Source organism: Pongo pygmaeus, chromosome 2, assembly GCF_028885625.2.
Source record: "Pongo pygmaeus isolate AG05252 chromosome 2, NHGRI_mPonPyg2-v2.0_pri, whole genome shotgun sequence".
Classification (NCBI taxonomy): domain Eukaryota; kingdom Metazoa; phylum Chordata; class Mammalia; order Primates; family Hominidae; genus Pongo; species Pongo pygmaeus.
Window position 1 is genome coordinate 98,397,096 of NC_085930.1, and position 13,980 is coordinate 98,411,075.

Here is a 13,980-nt window from a genome sequence, read left to right on the forward strand (position 1 = left end):
GGATATTGATCTAAGAACACTGGCTCTATCTCAGAGATCCCAATTGAATTGGTTTAGGGAAGGTTCCAGGCATCAGTATTTTTAAAAAATCTCCCCAGAGTTGAGAGCCTCTGATAGTTCTTGTCCTCTGAGCCATCTTTTTAAACCATCAGTTGGATTAACCTTTGGTGGCTTCCCATTGTGTTTACAGGGCATCTAAGCCTCTTATGCCCTTGAGACCCTGAATGACCCAGTGCCTGACCTCTCTCCTACTCTTCCTTCCGCCCCTACTGCCCTGGCTGCATGGTTTCCATTGTTACTTCAACTCACAGAACTCTAGTCTGCCTAAGACCTCCCTCCACTCCTGCCATTGTGTCACCCTCAGTGCTCTCCCACCCTCTCTTTGCCAGACTTGTTCTTGTTCATAGCTCAAGTCCCAGCCTAAATATCACCTGGGACCTGGGCGACCTCTCCTCACAATTTAAACTGTGTCCCTGTGATTCTCCCTGCAGCCTGGGACTTTCCTCCTTAGCTTCTAGCACTGCTGGTCCTCGGGCATCTGTTTGTGTAACTCTTGGTATAACATTGTCTCTCTTGGGAGAATGTAGACGCTGTAGGGCCAGTACTTGGGTTTGCCTGGCATCTGCTCTGCTCCTCTAATCATTACTTCACATGACAAAGAGAAGATGCTCGCTTAGCATTGATGGAATGAATTAATGCCTGAACGAATGGCTAATAACATTTCATAAAATGACATAGGATTTAGAAAGATTGAACCCATGCTATGGAAAAAAGTACACACTTAGCATGAGTAGTGACAATATGGCTTAAATGGTGACTCATTTACAAACATCCTGCTTTCTCTAGAATTAGATTTACTCTCTGAGAGCTGAATGGAAGGAAAACTCTTGTAGCTTAGAAAACTAATTGAATGTTAACATCTTAAAGTTTGGAGAAATTTGAATACAGTTTTACAGTCTCAGCATTTCAAACATGAGAAAGAAAAACAAAGGTTTCTGGGAGAATGTGTTTTCAGTGTATTTATCTCTCAGGAACCTCCCAAATCACAAAACAAGTCATTGATTTAAAACATCCATTTGAGTAGTTAGTTGTCCCTCCCAGTGATCTTTCTGAGTATTTTACGTTTCAACCTTAACCGTCCTCCATCCTCCAAATGGAAATATAATAATTTAATACAAACATCAAACATCTAACTCTGAGGCTTTGGCACTTCATTGGGAACAAGTTTACTTATTTTCAATTTTTATTTTAGATTCAGGGGTGTATGTGCAGCTTAGTTACCTGAGTATATTACATGATGCTGAGGTTTGAGATACAAATGATCCCGTCACCCAGGTACTGAATTAAGTTTTTCAACCCTTCCCCTCTTCCTCCCTTCCCCACTAGTAGTCCCCAGTTTCTTTTTTTCCTCTTCTTTTTTTCTTTCTTTTTTTTTTTTTGAAACGGAGTCTCACTCTGTCACCAGGCTGCAGTGCTGTGGTGCCATCTCGGCTCACTGCAACCTCCGACTCCCTGGTTCAAGTGATTCTATTGCCTCAGCCTCCCGAGTAGCTGGGATTACAGGCACGCGTCACCACACCCAACTAATTTTTGTGTTTTTAGTAGAGACGAGATTTCACCATGGTGGCCAAGATGGTCTTGATCTCTTGACCTTGTGATCCACCCACTTTGGTCTCCCAAAGTGCTGGGATTACAGGCATGAGCCACCACGCCCAACCTCCAGTTTCTATTGTTGCCATTTTTATGTCCATGAGTACCTGATGTTTAGATCCCACTTAGAAGTGAGAACATGTGGTATTCGGTATTCTGTTTCTGAATTAATTTGTCCATACCCTCTCTAGACCTGTGTTGTGCAATGTTGCTATTGAGCACTGGGAATGTGCCTGGTCTACACTGGGATCTGCTATAAGTGCAAAATGCAAACTGGATTTTGAAGAGCTACTAGCAAAATATATAATATACTATATTAAACATTCTTATATTGATTATATATTGAAATGATAGTATATTGGACATTTGGGGGTAAATAAAAGATATTCTTAAAATTAACTTCTCTTGTTCCTTTTTGCTTTTTAACTTAAAATTGCATGGGGGTGGGGGGGCTTGCATTTGTGCCCTGCAGTTTATTTCTATTGGACAGTGCTGGTTCGGAAAGCAAGCTTTATGGAGTCAGGGACCAGGTCCGCATTGTTTATGCCAATTCTTGCACATCAGTTCTTACACACTTATTATACACCAGTTCTAAGCACAAAGTGTGATACACACTTGATCCCCTCCACTGCCAAAAAATACTGCGGTATTAAATAAATGAAGTGAGGCCAGGCACCTTGGCTCACATGTGTAACCCCAGCATTTTGGGACACCAAGGCGGAAGTATGGCTTGAGCACAGAAGTTTGAGACCAGCCTGGGCAATGTGGTGAAACCCCATCTCTACAAAAAATACAAAAATTAGCTGGGCATTGTGGTGCACCTGTGGTCCCAGCCGCTCGGGAGGCTGAGGTGGGAGAATCACCTGAGTCCGGGAGGTATAGGCTAGAGTGAGCCATGATCACGCCATTGCACTCCAGCCTGGGCTACAAAGTGAGACTCTGTCTCAATGAATCAATCAATCAAGCAAGCAAGCAAACTTTGTAGAAATTCCCATATGAATCTGAATCCAAAATGTGCAAGCAGTTCATTTAAAACAGCTCATTAAAAACCTTTACACTATTTTTAGAGTTCATTTGGAGGTCTGGCTATCAGATCACCAATTGTTTGAAGCCTGTTCCACGGCTTCTCAGAGCATCCATCCATGGTGGTGTTCAAAGAATGCAGCCAGGAAACAAATGGTTTCCAGGCTGTCTGTGCATTTCTCTGTGCTCTTCTGAAAGTAGCCACAGGCGACTGAGAATGTTAAGAGTCTCACTGTAGCCTGACTATAGTCTGGGAGTCTTGATGGGTCATTGCTATGCCAGTGTCATAAAATACTAGCCATGAGACTCGATTCTTTTACTAATTTTTGGTCCCTCAGGCTCGAAACCTCAGCAAGCCATGGACCCTTGGTGTGCTCTGCTTTCCTCCTCTGTAAAGGACATATAAAAATATTGGAGCTGGGTCCTTCATTGGGTTACTGTAATGATGACCAGGATAAGGATTTCTAGAAACAACCAACATTTGTAGGAAAGCCACAAAAAAGGCAGAGAAAATAAATGTACCTCATTTTTCCAATAGTAACTCAGAACCTTTGCTCATACAGAGAGAGTATTTAGAAACTTTTTCTCAGGGATAAAAGCACAACTCCTTCCTTTAAGGGAGTCGCACTCACTGTAGTTTCTTTCCCCATGCTTTCAAGAAAATGCCTTTGAAGTTAGTAGTGTCAGAAATGCTCACCAGACAACTCTGAGGGACACTGGCAAGGAAGGGAGTTGGCTGGTGTTGATCTAGATGATACTGTGGGAGAACAGTTCATCCCAGCAGCCCCTTCAACCGATGACCACCCTGCGGGGAAAGCCACCCAGGCGATTTAGACTTGGAGTTCTCCACCTTCAGCCCATTATATTTATTTTAAATATAATTCAGTAATGTTTAATAAACAAGACTGTTCATTGCCTTGACGTTTGTTCTTTACAATTCATTTTAAACACATCAAGATATAAATTCATGAGGAAATATTGGGTATAATTTGAAGTACCCAGATTTTTCAAGCGAAATTGCAAACATAAAGATTGGTGTGCTTTGCCTGTGTACACAAATTCAATTTGGCAATAGAGCCCGTTTCCAAGGTCTTCAACATGTGTGGCAATCTTTTTCTAGTCCTAAAGCCAATTAAAAAATCAGGAAGGGAGGATATATATATTATATTACATATAAATATTTATATGTGTGTATATACATAATTTTCCCATCTTGCAGATTTTTTTGGGCTCAGGTTGTTTGTTAGTGTAGCTATAACCTTCCCAGGTCTTCCACAAAAGAAAATACTTAATTTATATTGCTATAGCTTTGAAGAAATGTTTGCCCTCCACCCAGGTATCTGTGCAGTCCTAAGTCTACCTGACTTACTCCAGTAAGAATAGGAATTATTTTTCCTAAGAATCCACAGCTAGGTTAGAAAGGAAGTTTAGATACTTTTCGTTTGTGGATTTCAGATGTTTTGGTTAGTTGGTTCTGGTGGATTTCACCTAAAGTCCTTGAGTAACTAGCAATGTTATCTATGTCAGCTAATGATGTTGGAGTAGCACTGATGTTGTATTGCAATATCCCAGCCTTTATCTGGGCCACCTAACACATGGGACTATGACTATTTCAATGGTTTTAGATCCTGCCTGGACCTTTTTCTTTAGCAAAGGTCTTAAAGAAAACCCAAATGATTCTAAAATAATTGAGATGATTCAAAGGGTCCATTCCAAGTCAGATGAGCAGGCATCTGGATTAGACTTGAGGATTTTCCAAGCCGCAGTGGCAAAGAGATTGTGAATGAAAATTTTTTAATGCAAATATTACTGTTCATTGGGTGGTATGTCAGTAATGTGCACTAGGAAATATGACAGGAGTGAATGTTTGGGGGTTATATAAAGCTCCAATCAAACTGACTTCAGATTTTTGGCCCTTTATTTCTACAATTGCATTGTTCTTAATATAAAACTTTATATAAATGCAAGAAATATCTCAGTGAATATTTATTCCATGGGTGAATATAAATGCATTATTCTTCATCTGAACTGGTACCCAGAGGCCAATACAATACTGACTTCACATGAGCCATTCACTACTTTCTAGTCATGCTGTGAAGAGGTGATGAATAGATTTTGTACTTGCCCAACTGGGAAGGAAAGAACATCCCTAAATCTGATCTTTTCTTCTAGGCAGCTGGCTCAGCCATTGATTCCTATGTAATGTTTATTTTCCAGATTTGAAATCTAGAATGCATCTGAATTCTTGTCCTTGGCATGATAAATAAGATTTTTTTCTCACATACCCCAGTTTTTATGATGTGCCCTGACCTAGACCTACATAGAGCTCCTATTTCATGTTTTCTCTTGGCTTATTCCATGATACTTCCAGAGCTGCTTCCCAGGAATTGTTAATGTCAATTAACTGCCATGGTTTCTGCGTCATTTTGGATCCATTGGCCCTAGCTGACTCCCTCATTAATTCTTGGCCCTGTCTTTTTAGAGAACAGTGTTGCCTCTATTGTCCCCTTGGGCATGGCTTTATGAACTTGTGAGAAAGCTAGTTTTCTCTTAACCCTTACACTGAAGACTTTCTCTTGGGGTGACTGCAATCCTATGATGAATATCTTCCTTTTGCTGAGGAAAGCTGGCTTCTGGACATGTAACATTTGTCTCTGTTTCAATGTTTCACACCCCTTTGCAGTCATCTTTTCCAACTGAATTGGCAATGCTCTTATCGTCAATGAAAACAATCAAGATTAATTATTGGTCCCTTCATGGGCTTTGGTAGATCATTAATCAACTGAGCCTCTGCATTGTGTAGCATCATTGGACCCAACCTACCTATTTCCATGGGACGGATCAATCATTACTGCATAGTGAGGGTACACTCACTCTTCCCTAACAGCAAGATGCACTTAGCCATCTGCTTGGGGTTGGACCCTAATCTGAGCAATTTCTTTCATATAATCCTTTAATTGCTATGTGATATAGAAAGTTCATGCTTTAGGAATGAATTAATGAGACGCATTCAATAATGCCTGGCATATACTGATCTAATCTGGATCTGAATTAGGTATGTGTCATCTATGCTTAGGGTTGAAGTCTACTTAACTTTAGGCTAATTATGTTATTTCTAATAATAAGAGTTAAAAGAGCTTATATTAAAGTGGGGTTTGTGACTTGCTTTTTCTGTAAATATGCATGTTACATTCACTTTTTTTTTTTTCTTTTTGAGATGGAGACTCACTCTGTCACCCAGGTGGGAGTGCAGTGGCACAATCTCAGCTCACTGAAACCTCCACCTTCCAAGTTCAAGCTATTCTCCTGCCTCAGCCTCCTGAGTAGGTGGGACTACAGGCACATACCACCACACCCGGCTAAGTTTTTGTATACTTAGTAGAAACAGGGTTTCACCATGTTGCTCAGGCTGGTCTCGAACTCCTGACTTCAAGTGATCTGCCCGCCTCGGCCTCCCAAAGTGCTGGGTTTACAGATGTGTGCCACTGCGCACATTTTTGTTTGTGCTTCACAATGGTTCTCTGAGGTTAATACTATCATTGTGCCCATTTTGCAGACAAAGAAGTTAAAATGATGAAGAGGCAAAGTGATTTGCTCAAAATCATAGAATTAACAGAGCTGTATCTGGGTGTTATTGAAGCAGTAGCAATTCCCAAGACATTTACAATGGAACCTGGACCTCCCATGGATTAAACTATGGTTATGGCAGTCATACTGTTCTCACATGCTCCTGCCCTCCAAGCCCTCCTTCCTTTCTGAAACTCATCAAATTGGCTCTTTAATCCTCCCACTGGTCTTGATGGATATCACCTTTCTCGGATAACAATACTAAGGCAGTTAACTCCAAGCCAACTGCTCTTGAAATTTGTATGTATTACGGTGGCCAATAACTTATGCACACAATTTCTCAGGACTCAGAGAATGTAGAAATGTTTCTTGTTTCATAGACTATAATCAGTTTTGAGGTCCATCTAGAGCATCTTAGACCAAATCATTTATATACAACTAACACTTGAAATAGCCAGCTCATGAGTGCAGAAAAGTCACAAAGATGCTTGTGTGGGTTTCTTTATCCCTTTTCCACTAATAAAAGTTTTCATCTTTGATTGGTTTAATATCATATATATTTTTTTGCTTGTTTTCAAAGTAAAACTGGTAATAAAAAGCTGAAATGTCATCTAGACAATATACTCTGTGGCCAGTCTTCAAAATCACCCAATAAGTTGCAGAAGCAGTTCATGTATTAAACAGACTGTAGGAAGTTGACATAAATTAACTAAGCTTCAGCATTTTGTTTTAACTTTAAACAATATTACTCAGGCTGTAAGATCCCAGGAAAGAAAACAACCTGGTAGGGTTCATTCTTCTTTACCGGCTCTTATAGAGACCCTGCATCCCAGGAGAACTTAATTAAACTCTCTTGTGTTACTTTCACCTATGCCGCCTCCACTCTGGCTCTGTTGAAAGAAATCCTGCCCCAACAATGGATCAAGGCATGAGTAGGCATGAATTAAATGGTAAGCCAGCAGCTCCAGGTCAGAATGCGGGACCTCGGTCCCCACATGCCTTTTTACCCCTGAGAATCCTGAGAGGCACCCTGAGCCTTTCTTTTTTCTAGTTCAGAAACCAAAGCCAGCTGTGATGGCAAGAAGGGCATGAGAAGTTGTGTGCAAAGCTGGGAAATGTGGCTCAGCTGGCCACTTCTATTCACCCCTAGGGACCATGTGTGGGCGAGGAGAGACATCCTTCTCCATGATATCCTCTGAAAGTTGGGGATGGCACCTGGGAACCCTGCTGGAAAGCCAAATTTGTCCTCCCTTGTTCATTTTGAAGGCATCTTGAAACTGCATTAGAAAACTGGCTGGGACCAACTACTGAGGATCTATATTTTTGATTTAATATTTACTTTATTTCACAAATAATTCCTTCATTGTTGAAAAACTAGAAAGCTCAGTGCTACGTCAAGTCCTGGCCCCCTACTCTCCTCACCACTGAGAGATAACCTCTATCCTCATTCTGTTGAATGCTTTCAGATCTTTTTGCTTTTAAATGGGGAGTAAATACACACTCCCCCCAATACATCCATACTAATTTTCATACTCCTCTCCCCACACAAATTGGATCAAATGTTTTAGATCCTTTTCTCTTTGATATAGCTTAAAAGCTCTTTCCAGGTCAATTAGTATAGTTTGCTACTAACCTTTGTTAAAACGCAATTGGGATGAGCAGTCCTACCCTTAACGTTTGTGAATCTGCAACCTGGTTGAAGAGTAAAAGTGAAGGCTGACATAGCATGGGTCTAAATATTTTAAAGTTACAAAGTCACCTATAAGCCATTAAGTGAAAAACCATTTTATTGTCCAACCGTGATCATCAGGACTTTATTCTCAGGAGGGCCGGGTTCATATTTAGACTCCTTGGACTCCTTGAGCTCTGTGCCAGAACACAGCAAGCTGGCCCTGGCCCCTGCACCTGCTTCCCAGCTGCACCTCATCCTACAGCCACCTCATAAGCTGAATGCCCTCCGGAGATGGATCTGGGAGTTCAGAGACATTTCCAGGTCCTGTGAGCCTGAGGTGTGGTCTCTAGAGGGAGGGGTATAGGCTGTAGGCAGGCACAACCCCTTGATATGAGGCTTCCTCACCCTGACAAGAAGGACAAGGCTGCTGGAGGAGGGCCAGGAGAGCCCCTAATGTATGAAGCCATGGCAGGGTGGTCCTGGTGATCGGCATCATTGCATGTGGATATTTGTACACTTGGCCAATTATTTCCGCAGGTTAAAAGTCCGTTGGTTGAATCCAAAACCAATGAGCATTGTAAGGCTTTGGAGTCATATTTGTGAACGATATTTCTGAAAGCAGGCTCCATGTTACATCACCCAGCAGTGCAGGAAAGTGCCTGTAAGCAAATGCCAAGTGCACACCTACACTGAATAACAGGGATTCTTTTCCATTGTCACCAATCCGATAGATAAAAAGGATATATTACAACTGAACTCACATCTCATTGTTTAATGAGAGGAACCCTTTTTCGTATCAGTTTGATTATTTGTATTTCATATTCTATGAATTAATTAATTATGTCTTTTTTATTAGGTGGTTTAATTTCTTCTATTTGGCCTCTCGGTTCATTGAATATTAATGCTTTGGCATATCCAGCAACAAACTTTATTCTTGAATTAGGTAAATTATTTTTGTTCCTATTATTCTGTTATGAATCTATTACTCCTCAAGAGTGAGTTCTAAAAATGGGCCATTTTGAGAATTTAATAATGCTAAATTCAGTGGTCTGATTATATGGGTCAATTCAGTTGAACATATTATTCACCTATTCATTACCTACATGTGCTAAGCAAAATGACAGATAGAACTCTACAATTGCATCAAAAATGTTTGAGGGTCAATATTAAAACAGGATGGAGTGAGAACACTTCTGAATTCTCCACAATCCCTCACTTACCACTAAGAAGAAGATGTTGTCTAAAGGCAGAGAGTCATCTGTATATATGCCTAGATATGCTAAATAATTACACTTCCTGTTTGGTACCCAAAGCAATGTGTGCTACAGTTTCTTGGGGATCTAAAAGATTTTCAAAGATAGTTTCAATTATGTGCACAATTCTCTTTATACAATGGTGAGCCCTGGGCTATTGCAACACCACCCAACACAAATCATTTTGAGAAAAGCAATAATAATAGAGACAACATCATCACATTTGAGGACATAGAAAAGGAATGTATTGACTCTTATTTATAGGGAAACACAGAGCCCCCGTGAGAAGCTCTGTCTTGAGAGAAAGGTATTCAGGCAGTTAGAAAATAACTAATATTTATTCAGTGTGTTTGGGATGCTGTTCACCATGCTAAGTGAGTTGCACTGCCTTGTTTAATCCTTGCAGCACTTTTTTTTTTATGAGGTAGGTGCCTTATAGAATGTGATAATCCCTGTTCAACAGGTGAGGCAACAGGGAAGGAAAGATTAAGTAACTTGTAAGAGGTGGCATATATATAGCAAGAGGTCGACCAAGGATTTGTTCTCCTGGGCTCCGGGTCTCATCTCTATTGCCTCCCATGAGAGCGCATGACATTCTAGGCAAAGTAGGCACCTGGAGGGAAGGTGTAGAGATGAGAGAATGCAGACTGCGTTTAAGAAATGAGCCTATGAATCTAGAAGATGATGTCAGATACCTGGCATTGAGCTGCCACATGCCCTTTCAAAGCACATGATGTTCCTTCCTTCTGACAAGCAAGAGCCTTTAAGTCCCTCTCAGAATTGCCCTCCGTATAGCCAGTGCCAATCAGGAGACATTATGATGTCTTAGCACTACAACAGAAGTTCTTTACCAGAGGCCCAAGGATTTCCTGGGTCCATGTTTATAGATCTTGAAAGACTGTGTACCTGTACAAATGTGTACCTTCTCTGGGGAGGCAGTTCATAGCTTTCATCAGATTCTCAATAGGATCCTTGACTCAAGAAAGATCAAGAACTGCTGGTTAAGGTAGAAGAAAATCCAAGAGTATATCAAGAGACAGCTGCAACTAAAGGTGGGAAACAAACTCTGGGGGTCTTTAATTCAACAAATATTTATTAAACATATGCCATGTGATAATCCTTATGCAGGAAACGGGTGTTGCAAATACTTGGGGGCCATTTGAGTAGCTCAAAGTTTACTGGAGGCCCAGAAATTGGGGGTTTATTCACATGCAGAAAAAAAGGATGGTTTTATTGTGTGGTGTTGCTATGTTGTGTGATGTTGTTATGCTTTACAGTTTATATGTGTCTCTGCTACGTAAGATGGCATTAGCAATGGCCCATTCCCATAAAACATTATCCAAAATTCAGGGTATATTTATTGATCTGTATCTAGGACATAGCAATGGTTTCTTTTCTTTTTTTTTTTTTTGAGATGGAGTCTCACTCTGTCACCCAGGCTGGAGTGCAGTGGCACGATCTCAGCTCACTGCAACTTCTGCCTCTTGAGTATAAGTGACTTTCCTGCCTCAGCCTCCTGAGTAGCAATGTGCCACCATGCCTGGCTAATTTTTTTTTTTTTTTTTGTATTTTTAGTAGAGATGGGGTTTTACCATGCTGCTCAGGCTGATCTCAAACTCCTTACCTCAAGTGATCTGCCCACTTCGGCTTCCCAAAGTGCTGGGATTACAGGTGTGAGCCACTGCACCCAGCCCCAGTGGTTTCTTTAAATAGGATAAGGAACCACCCCACACTGAACCTAAGTAAGGGCTATAGAGGCAGAGAACTCTCTACCCCCTGAGCCAATATGGTCTCTCATTCTTATCTGTATTGAGGTATTTGAACACATATTCATTTGGGCTTATCAAAGAGAATGGAGACACAGCTATCTGGAAATAAATCAGCTATTGTCTAACTCTTTTATTGTCTACATTGAGAAACTGGGGAGAAAAGTGGGGTACAGGCATAACTAAGTCAACAATCAGGCTGGGACTGCAACCCAGAGCCCTTGATTCTCCCCTTTATAATGTATAAATTATATTCACATTCTTAGTATCCATTAATACAGATGTTGTCTTCTTATAAAGGCCTATGATCAGTGCTTTCAAAGCAGGAGGGTATGGAATTGCCCCTTTTCCAGAGGTATGAATCTCTATGACTTCAAACTGGGTTCTGTGCTCCCTTGAAGTACACAAGTTTTTCCCAAGTAGTATGTATATGCATGGGGAGTTTTAGGAGAATCTACTTCCCCAGCTTCTACTGTACTCTTTGCTAAAAGTGATCTACTTGATCACTGCTGTGGAGGCAGGTGAGCTCTCAAGTTCTCCCATCAGTGGATGCAGAAACAAAGATTTTAGTGCAAGTAGTCAATTTGGAAGGTGATCCTGGGAAACACTGTATTGGAGTGGGACCTGAGATGGAGAAGGAAAGGAAGCATGTGAAAGGTATGCTCTCAATCTCTCATTCTACTGGGGGTACTCGGATCCCATGTAGGGCGTGCATCGGGAAGGAAATGTAAACGTGGACTGTGTGGCTTAGCAGGCTCCAGGTGCAGAGAAAGCATCAGGTGAAGCCATGGAGGGCATGGATATGAGCAGAGCATCAGCAGTTCTCATAAAAGACACCATACCAGCACACCTTTCCCACCTGCCCCAGTGCAGTAATTCTTCTGCTCCATTACAAAGAAAGGGCCTGTCTTTTGCCAACCTCTGTTCCTGCCATGGTGCACCAACGAAGGTATAGTGTTCCAGGGTGCCAAAGGAACAGCTCAAGGTGCTCTAATTTCATGTCCATAGAGTCTTCTTTAATGAATGTCCCATAAACCTACCCCTATGCATTTCATTAAGAGATGAAATGACAACAAAATTTTACATTTTATGTCTGATAATGTATTGAAATTTATATTTATGTTTGTATCAATTATGTATTAGTAATTCATAATGATAATTCAACCCAGAAGAATTTTATTTTTAAGTTTAAGGTCACAGGAAATATAGGAAATTCTAAATTCTAGTTTATATGCATATTTATGTCACAAATTATGATAGGTTAGTAAGAGCATTTTAAACACAGAAACATATTACATTAGTGTAAAATTTCATAGGAAGGTGAGTAGAATGCAATTTCAAGGAAAAATACAAAATTTCTTGTTCATATTTCCATTCTGTTGGATGTATTTTAGAATGGGAGAAAGTTTTTATGCTAAAATTTTAATAGTTCTTTTTTTTTTTTTTTTCTGAGACAAAGTCTTGCTCTGTCACCCAGGCTGGAGTGCAGTGACTGGATCTCGGCTCACTGCAAGCTCTGCCTCACGGGTTCTCGCCATTCTCCTGCCTTAGCCTCCCGAGTAGCTGGGACTACAGGCCCCTGCCACCACACCCAGCTAATTTTTTGTATTTTTAGTAAAGACAGGGTTTCACTGTGTTAGCCAGGATGGTCTCGATCTCCTGACCTCGTGATCTGCCTGCCTTGGCCTCCCAAAGTGCTGGGGTTACAGGAAAAAATTTAATAGTTCTAATGCTGAAACTATTTTAACATGTTGAGAAATGTTAGTTGTCAGATTAAAAAGAAAGATGATATCTAGCCTTTCAAAGTTCTTGCAGGGAGGGGTATGAGAGCAAGTTAAGAAATCTCTTGGTCTAGAACACTTTTCAAATTCTTTGTTTCAATTTAGGCCAATAGTTCTCATCCATCGCATATTGGTGACTTATTTATAACACTTTCATAGTGAAATGTAATAAATACAGAAGAGTATCTAATTGGAAATGCCAGATCGCTGATTTATCACTAAGCAAAATCCCAGGTAGCCATCACCACACCTAAAAACAGAACATTTCAAGCCCCCAGAGGCCCACCTCATGCCTCATTCCTTCTTCCTGTCCCAGGGGAAACTTCTATCTTGGCCTTTATGGAAATCCCTTCGTTTTCTCCCTTTATGGTTTTATCAGTTAAACATGCATTGCTAAATGATATAACTTTTCCTGTTTTTCCCCCTTTAAATAAGCTCACCCACACAGTATATATTCTCTTGGGTCAAGCTTCTTTCACTCAACATCGTGTTTCAGATATTCATTCATGTTGATTCATTTTAATTTATATAGTTAACTCATTGTCTTTGCTCTAAGCCAGTATTTCATTTTAGAAACACACCACAGTGGCCGGGCGCAGTGGCTCACGCCTCTAATCCCAGCACTTTGGGAGGTCAAGGCGGGCAGATCACGAGGTCAGGAGATCCAGCCCACGGTCTCTACTAAAGATCGTCAGGAGATCGAAACCCCGTCTCTACTAAAAATACAAAAAAAAATTAGCCAGGCACGGTGGCGGGTGCCTGTAGTCCCAGCTACTCGGGAGGCTGAGGCAGGAGACAATTTGACAGGGACAATTTGACTTCCTCTTTTCCTAATTGAATACCCTTTATTTCCTTCTCCTGCCTGACTGCCCTGGCCAGAACTTCCAACACTATGTTGAATAGGAGTCATGAGAGAGGGCATCCCTGTCTTGTGCCAGTTTTCAGAGGGAATGCTTCCAGTTTTTGCCCATTCAGTATGATATTGGCTGTGGGTTTTTCATAGATCGCTCTTATTATTTTGAGATACGTCCCATCAATACCTAATTTATTGAGAGTTTTTAGCACGAAGGGTTGTTGAATTTTGGGCCTTTTCTGCATCTATTGAGATAATCGTGTGGTTTTTGTCTTTGGTTCTGTTTATATGCTGGATTACATTTATTGATTTGCATATGTTGAAGCAGCCTTGCATCCCAGGAGTGAAGCCTACTTGATCATGGTGGATAAGCTTTTTGATGTGCTGCTGGATTCGGTTTGCCAGTATTTTATTG